This window comes from Dendropsophus ebraccatus, chromosome 11 (assembly GCF_027789765.1).
Source record: "Dendropsophus ebraccatus isolate aDenEbr1 chromosome 11, aDenEbr1.pat, whole genome shotgun sequence".
Lineage (NCBI taxonomy): Eukaryota > Metazoa > Chordata > Amphibia > Anura > Hylidae > Dendropsophus > Dendropsophus ebraccatus.
Window position 1 is genome coordinate 31,351,705 of NC_091464.1, and position 9,158 is coordinate 31,360,862.

Genomic DNA, 9,158 nt, shown 5'->3' on the forward strand with positions numbered 1-9,158 from the left:
AAGAAAATGATATCCACTTACCTCTCTGGTTTCAGCCCTGGGGCCATTAACATGCTGCTCTATCATAAGACATGACATTGGAAGCCCGCTTGCCATTCAGTGATTGTAGTGGTTTCCCACTCCTGCTGCTGAATGGCTGAGTGGACTTGCCGACATCTCGTAATCGATAGGTCAGAGCAGCGTGATTCGGGACCTAGTGCTGGAGTCGAGCAGGTAGGTGTATGTCATTGTCTCCATCCATACCCTCCTTGGCAATAATGGAAAAAAACACCTCCTGCCCAGAGCACCACTTTAAGAACAATCTCTGGTGTAAAGAATCACAAGAAGTCCTCGAAGCAATGATACTGTATGTCCCTGTTGGGTCCTGATCTTTATATCATCATGTCTACATTAAAATACAACAAAAAAGAGGGAACTCACCTCACAATTTAATATCAATGGGGGTGCAGCTTGTTGTCCAAATAAGTCAAACCAAACCAAAAAACAAACAAGCTAAACACCATAATAGCGCACACCTCCAAAATAGAGTATATAATGAAATTTTATTTATACATGATTCCAAAGAAAAACAAGACAAAGAAAGCACCATAACAATCATGATTAAAAACAATTAAAAAACCATATAGGTGTGTAAACAATCCAAAGAGTGACAGGATATAAGAGTCCTCTCACTACATCAGGACATCACCAGAAAAAACAAATCACTTCTCATGGTCAGAACAAAATATATATATATATATATATATATATATATATATATATATATATATATTATATATTGATATACAAAGACTCTATCTTATTGTGCAGTATAGTAAAATACACAGACTGGCGTTATAAATATATGATTAAACTCAAACGTCACAACTGATTCTTTAAATATCTTCTACCCGCCTCCTTAAATGAGTTGCTGAGCGGCCCTGAGACGTAGCGTCAGACATCCGGAAGTGGAGGGGAACCGGGCACTGGAGCGCCGTGATGCGGGACCCGCCGCTGGAACCGGGGAGGTAAGTGGACGTCTTTTATTTCAGCCACCTCCTCCCCGGTTTCCAAAAAAAAGTGCCCCCACGCTCGATAACCCCTTTAAGTACATTCGTTGAAATGGGAAAACCCCTTTAAAACAAAACTACCATCAGGTACATCGCTTTAAGTTTTTTACATCCCGATTCCCGCACACAGCGTCGGTCTATTACCGAGCACTGGCCAGGCATGAAGCACTAGAGGCGTGACAAAACCCTTGCCTCTGTGATGCAGCTCCTTTAGAATCAAAGGAGCCGCGTCACAGAGAAAAGGGGGTTTCATCACACTGACCCGCCGCCCCCAATGCTTCAGGCCAGGCCGGTGCTCAGGAATAGACTCGTGGGGATCGGACTGCGGTTAAAAAAAAAAGGACCATGGCATCGGCATTCCCGTGATGGTCTATTCAAGGAAAAAAATTAAAGCAATGTACCCAATGGTACTTCCACTTTATAGGGGTTTTCCCACTTACCCACCTTACCCCTTTAAATATATTATCCCTTTAATCCAATGTATACCATCTGGCTTGTCTCCAAATAGATTTATAAATCTCTGTAATATATTCCTTGCAGATATGACTGTGATTGTAAAAAAAAAAAATCCAGATTTTATGAGGAAGACATAACTAATGTTTGTAAGCAGATAAAACTGAAATAAACAAGTAAATAAACTGTGAAGCGGGCCAGAGATGAGGCAGTAGATTATTTCTGTTTACACAGATTGGTTGAACAAATATTTAAAACATGTGGAGAAAACATTATGGGAAAGTTAATCAATTATACAGACGGCACCTACAGTAATTCCACAATAACATGGACTCAGCAATTAAGTCTTGTTTTTTTTCTCTCTCAATATTTATGGAACTACTGCTGTGTCACTTCTTGCCTTTATACTTTGCCACCGCATTTCTATTATTCGCTATTCATAAATGAAGCCGTTTTCTTTCTACAGCAAAGTTTACGTGAAGAAATAATGTGTTTTAATTCCATAATTACTGAACGATTGGGCTATTGTAGAGCTCGAGTTTTCTGTGTGTGATTGGAAGACAGGAAGCACAAGGTGAGAATTGCACGCTTCTGAAAGTGACAGGTTACCTTGAAGCGTGTACTAATTATGACATGTACGCAGGAAGAACACAGACGTGTAATTCTGGCAATATTTACGAAATACTTTTCGGCTATTTGCTTCTCTAACTGACTTCAATCTTACAGTACATGCACAGCAGGTCCGGATTTAACCTTTGAGCGGGAATAAACTATGAATCGGATAATTTTTCAAGAACAAAAATTGTCCATAAGGCTACGATGACATTTGGTTGAGAGAAATTGAGGTAAAATTACAGGTTACAGAGAATGCCGCATAACCTCAATGTTTCCCTATAGGAGGAAAAGTCAAGGGCGACGTACGACAACTGCAAGTACTGTAATCATGGGATTTTAGAGCGACTCTAGCATGACCGAGAGTTGCAGTGAAGCCCTAGCAGTACAGTGCTTAATTATCTCATATAGGGTTGATGTTGGCTCCCTATGGTCTTTTTGTTTCTTTTCATTTTGTTATTTTATTTTTTAGAGTTTCATACATCTTTTACTGTAAAGGATTTCTTGTGATTGTTGAGTCACAGCCACATTTGGGTCACAACTAGAGATCAGCAAAGCTGATCCGGCGAATCAAAATTCGCTCCGAATGGGCCGTGAATTCTTAACAATTTGTTAAGGAAATTAAAAAAAAAAAAAATGGCGGCTGCATATGCTGTCTGGAGTGTCACTGGGTGGGAGAAAGGGATTAACCATAATCCCTAGCACCCATCCAATCAGTTGCAGGCCCCTCTGTGATGTCAGCACTTCCCCCTTCCCCTCTATATAAGGCGGAGGTAACGGAGATGGCCAGTTGGCTGTGTGTGGAGAAGGGAGCAGGATGGAAGCAGGCAGTTAGAGCAGAGCAGGGAGAGACTAACAGAGCGATATAGGGACAGAGAGGAGAGGAAACGATAGGAGAGCTGGTTGTGGAAGATTTTTTTGTTGTAGCTGACAACCAGGTGTCCAGTTTACCAAGTAACTAAGTGTCTATAGGAATTCACTGGGACCAGTGAAGACACAGTCCATATTATTCACTCACTGGGCACTGAAAACTCCTATTATTACGAATTTACTGGGATCAGTGAATAGAGCGTGCACCTTATATAATTAGTGCTCGCACTCCACTCCTACTGTGTTAAACAAATTTGGTTTAATTACTGAACTGAGCGTGTGCTTTACATGATCAGTGCTCGCGCTCCCCTCCTGTCCTTGGCATTACGCTGCTGATCCACCAAGGTCCACTGCTGTCCATGGCGGAAATTTAATGATTGATTTTTTTTTTTTTTTTTTTTTAATTGTGATTTTCCGATTTTTGACACTTTTACAACAATATGCTTTAACAAATTTCTCCTTCTGTAATAGTCCCAGTATTGTATCTACTATAGTTCGATTTGTGAACCTTTACGAGTTTGACTAAAAATGGACTAAGCTCATAAAACAAATTTCAAGCTTCTTTGTACATGTCTACACATGGTGATTTTTCATTGCACAACCTATTTCTTGGCCAAGAATGTTGTATAGCCCTTGCCTTATTCGTAGATATTTATAGTGGATAAAGCTATGGCTATTGTTTACCTCTGTGGCTACATGGGCATCCAAAATTTCCAGATTATATCAAAGATCAGGGGTGTCACACTGACACCCACCAGCTGTTTCAAAACTACAATTCCCATCACACCTGGACAGCTAAATCTTTGGCTGCCCAGGCATGATGGGAATTGTAGTTTTGCAACAGCTGAAGGGCAATGAGTTTGACACCTGTTTCATAGTTGAAAGCTAAACCATAAAAAGTCATCAGTCTGTCAGCTCTCCTTGGTAGAATGTGTAAAAAACATGGTGGAGTAAGCAACCAGATAGTATGATCAATAATGTTCTAGCACTTTTGGTTTAAAGGTCAAATGAGTATTTTGTATATTTTACAACATACTGTACATTTCTTGATATATAGTTGCATATTCTTACATACATCATAGTAATATAGCATATTTGAAGGATCTTGAGTGATCTTATATTTTTATTTAAAAATTCTGAACAACCACTTAAAAAATATTATATTTCCATTTCAGGAATTTCAGGAATATTACATTTCCATTAAAATTTTTTTGAATGATTCATAAAAAAAACTCAGTCAGGCTACTTTCCTCTAGGGATCTGGCAGTGCTCATTGAGTCTGGGCATTAAGCCAAGGCCTCCAGATTTTTAGGACAATTTTTGGAGTTACCCTTGTGTAATGTTAGTTCATATTAGACCAGATGGATTCTATCTGACAATTGTGTCGAACGTAACAATAGAAACTTTCTTGGGTAAAATATTTTAAGTGTCACAAGTATCTTGAATATTTAGTAAGTAATACACGTGGGAATCTAATCTCTGGAAAAATTATTATGTGAACTTTACAGCAAAATGTTTGCATACTGATTAAAGCCCAAGCCATGTGTATGAAAATCCTCCATGATACATCATACGTAAGAGGTGCTGGCAGTGGCATAGCTATAGAGGTCAAAACTGTGACCTCGATGCCCTAGCGAGGAGGCCCCGTTACCACTTCACTGGATCCTGCCTGCCCTCTCATAGCTTTGGCTGCTGGGTCACACAGACTCATCGATGCAACCTTGTATGGCCGGTAAGGAGAAGTGCTGAAGTGCCCGAAGGGAGGATGAAAGGTGAGCTAGGGATTCAGCATATACATTCTGCCCCTCCAGGCATCTGACCGTTTACACCTTGCATTCTGACTGTAAGTCACTCTTATTATACAGGGAGGTCCAAAAGTAGGTGGACAGTGGGGGGGATTTATCAAACTGGTGTAAAGTAGAATTGTCTTAGTTGCCCCTAGCAACCAATCAGATTCCACCTTTCATTTTCCAAATAATCTGTGAGGAATGAAAAGTGTGATCTGATTGGTTGCTAGGGGCAACTGAGACAATTCTACTTTACACCAGTTTGATAAATCTTCCCCAGTATGTGTAATAGGGTTATGAAGGGGGGAGATTTATCAAACATGGTGTAAAGTGAAACTGGCTCAGTTGCCCCTAGCAACCAATCAGATTCCACCTTTCATTCCTTACAGACTCATTGGAAAATGAAAGATGGAATCTGAATCCGCAACGCGTCGGCGTGATTTTAACCAGTTTTTAATTTCACCGTATATGTACCAATAAAGAATTCGCACTATCTTAAGGAGCTGTGGAAAATCTCTTTCTACGATGGAATCTGATTGGTTGCTAGGGGCAACTGAGCCAGTTTCACAGATAAATCTCCCCCTTCATAACCCTATTACACATACTGTCCACCTACTTTTGGACCACCTTGCATGTCAGCAACTCTCTATCCCTTTCCCTCTAGTGTAGGGTGCTGGGTGAGCAAAGATGCAAGAAACAGCAGCAGCGATAAAGGGTGACACTAACTGCTGTTGTTGAGAGGCTGAAGTGGAGGGCAAGGTTACACTGTAGCACTGTGGACATATAACAGTGGCTACATTGGTACTGACACAAAGGACAACTGCCCTGAGCTTTCCATTGGTGGTCAGAGATGAGAGTGAAGTTTTGATTTACCTTTATGGGACATTTTTAGCAGGCAGACTGGCTCAGCTTGCCCAAGCTTTTTCAGGTCCCCCCCCCCCCCTCTTCTCCACAGAACTACAGAGCTATATGAGAGCTTAGTTTTTGGCAGATCAATTGTACTTTATAATGACACTTTATAATGACACTTTTCATATACTGTGAAACAAAAAATTATTTTAAGAAATTGAAAAAAAACTAAAAAAAGGTAAATATTTTATATTATGATTGATGTAAAACTACAGTATTATATTGATCAGTGCAATCTGGGAACTGCTGTTATATTCTGTAAAAGCAGACCAGGGGTGGCAGCCACAGAGGCCTAGTACAGGCTCCGGGCTGCTATGACAATAGTCTGTCCCCCTATCCCACTTACAATGTGCATTTAGGGGCCTATTAGACAAAGCGATTTTTAACTATTAACAATTATAAATGAGATTGTTTATTGTAAACCTGAAATCATTCACCATATTACACAGAACGATAGTCATTAGTTACGACTGTAACAATGTTACACTGTTAAATACCACTGTAAACCTTGACAGTGACAGTTAAAGGAGAAGTCCAGTTAAAATATTTATTAAAGTATTGTATTGCCCCTCAGAAGTTATACAAATCACCAATATACACTTATTATGGGAAATACACATAAAGGGGGAGATTTATCAAAGGGTGTAAAATTTAGACTGGTGCACAGCAACCAATCACACCTCAGCTTTCCTTTCAGCACTGCCTAGAGCTGAGCTGTGATTGGTTGCTGTGGGTAGTTTGCACCAGTTTAAATTTTACACCCTTTGATAAATCTCCCCCAAAGTGTTTTTTTCCCTGCACTTACTACTGCATCAAGGCTTCACTTCCTGGATAAAATGGTGATGTCACGACCCAACTCCCAGAGCTGTGCGGGCTGTGGCTGCTGGAGAGGATGATGGCAGATGGATGCTCAGTGTCCCTCCAGTGCCCTGTGTCCCTCAGTGGCCCCCTGCCATCACCCTCTCCAGCAGCCACAGCCCACACAGTTCTGGGAGTCGGGTCGTGACATCACCATATACAAATAAATATGTTAGGCTCAGATAGAGGGAACAATGGTCATTTTACTGGTATTTTCAGCTCGTCTTTAGTGCTATTATAGACCATGGTGTGGTGTCCGCGTTCGCATTATGATCATTTTTGAAGCTGGATTGTCTCCTTTACATTACTCAGCCACTATTTTAGAGGTGGTACAGCACATCCTAGTTCTAGATTCTATAATTCAAATAGATTTAACATGCCTGACAAGAATTGTAAATATCCTTAAGGGAAAGCTATAAGGAATAATGATGTTGCCTTGAGAGACTGGCTTCAGAAAACCCTAATGAATACCATTGTAATAGATTATCCCATTTTCATGCCATATTCAAGACTGGAATGTGAAAACGCTCTTTATGTGCATAGGGACCTAATTCTCCCCTGTTCATTGACACGAGACATGAAAATTCCACAGAGAGTTTGGGTGATGTGGAATCTATGATACATGGTTTGTACATTTACAGTTGTTTTATTGGATTAATAGAACCATGTGGATGTTAATAATTAAGTATTGTTTGCTTCTATATTTAGGCTATATAATTTATGACATTAATTTAATTGCTATTCAACCAGACAGAACATTACAGATGAACACAAATACCTCATTAATACTGGTAAATAGAACTTAAAGAACACTCATATATGTATGATGGAATGCAAATACTCGTGTATGATGGAAGGCAAATACTCGTGTATAATGGAAAGCAAATGAGTAAATAGAGTGTCACTCACAACCCTCTAGCTCTTGCATGACTCCACATGAACACTATGTGAGGCTCCAGGAACATGCTAAAATAATCCAGCAATCAACAATTGTAATGAGAAAGTATGTGAATCCTTTTATCATTGAGGATGGATGAATAAACATTTCACATGCTTTCCCAGTACAATTTTTGCTGGCTAATTTTCATGAAGGAAAAAAATAAATTTCCGTATTTTCCGGCAAATGAGACGACTTTTTAACCCTGAAAAATCTTCTCAGAAGTCGGGGGTTGTCTTACACGCCGGGTATGGTCGCCGCATAGGGTGGGGGAGCTAAAAAATGGCTGCATCCCCGCCGTATGGGGTGACCACTAAATAAAAAAAAAAAATAAATGTTAACTTACCTGTGACCCATTTCCGGCAGCCGTGCGTCTCCTCTCCCTTTTCCGGCACAGTCAGTGTGACACTGCTTGTGCCGGAGGTCCCCGAAGCTCTCCCGGCAGCCAAGCTTCTCATCAGCGAAGCTTGGAGATGCTCAGCACTATATTGTAATCTGTATTCTTCTTCTTCTTCCGTTTCTTTTTCCAGCCATTTTTCTGCATTTCATACAGCCCGAAACACTTTGCGCACAGACGCCATTCAAACTGCGTTTCGAAGCCCTCAGCAATGTGAGGTGTGCTATTTTTCATTTCGATCAGATTTGGCGTTTTTAAGAAATTTACGTTTAAAGACCCTGAATTTCCCATAGAAAATAATGGCCCATTGGAAATAATGGCCACACTGTAACCGCTAACAGTCAATCACAGCACATATGCAAATAGCTGAAATATAGCAGCCAATAGAAATTCTAAGGTCTTGTCAGTCAATGTATCACAACTTCCACACAGTCACATGTCCACTATTGGCCAATAGAAGATGCAATATATGGAAGGTCCTTAACTATTTTGTCTCACTGATATGAGTAAGATTGTCATGGTAACCGAGCAATGATAAGTACCTAAGTCGCTCTTAAAGGGACCCATGTCGCTCTTCATGGGACCCAAGTCCCTCTTAAAGGGACAGGACCTATGTCACTCTTAAAGGGACCCTTGTCGCTCATAAAGGGACCCAAGTCGCTCTTAAAGGGACCAAGGTCACTCTTAAAGGGACCCAAGTTGCTCTAAAAGGGACCCAAGTCGCTCCAAAAGGTACAGGACCCATGTCGCTCTTAAAGGGACCCATGTCGCTCTTAAAGGGACCCAGGTCGCTCTTAAAGGGACCCAGTTCGCTCTTAAAGGGACCCATGTCGCTCTTAAAGGGACCCAGTTCGCTCTTAAAGGGACCCATGTCGCTCTTAAAGGGACCCAGGTCGCTCTTAAAGGGACCCAGGTCGCTCCTAAAGGGACCCAGGTCGCTCTTAAAGGGACCCAGGTCGCTCTTAAAGGGACCCAGGTCGCTCTTAAAGGGACCCAGGTCGCTCTTTAAGAGACCCAGGTCGCGCTTTAAGGGACCCAGGTGGCTCTTAAAAGGACCCAAGTCGCTCTTAAAGGGACCCATGTCGCTCTTAAAGGGACAGCACCAAGGGTCAAAGTTTTGCTTAAAAGGAAGTCACTGGTAAAGGGGCGCTCTTTTTAAGCACTATGTATTTCCCTGGAAATGCAAATCTAGTTTTTTTTTTTCTTTTGTTCCTGTCTGGTCACTATTAAAAAGGGATCCAGAACAATGAATTACCCCTCCAAATGCTAAATCACTATGTGCCATG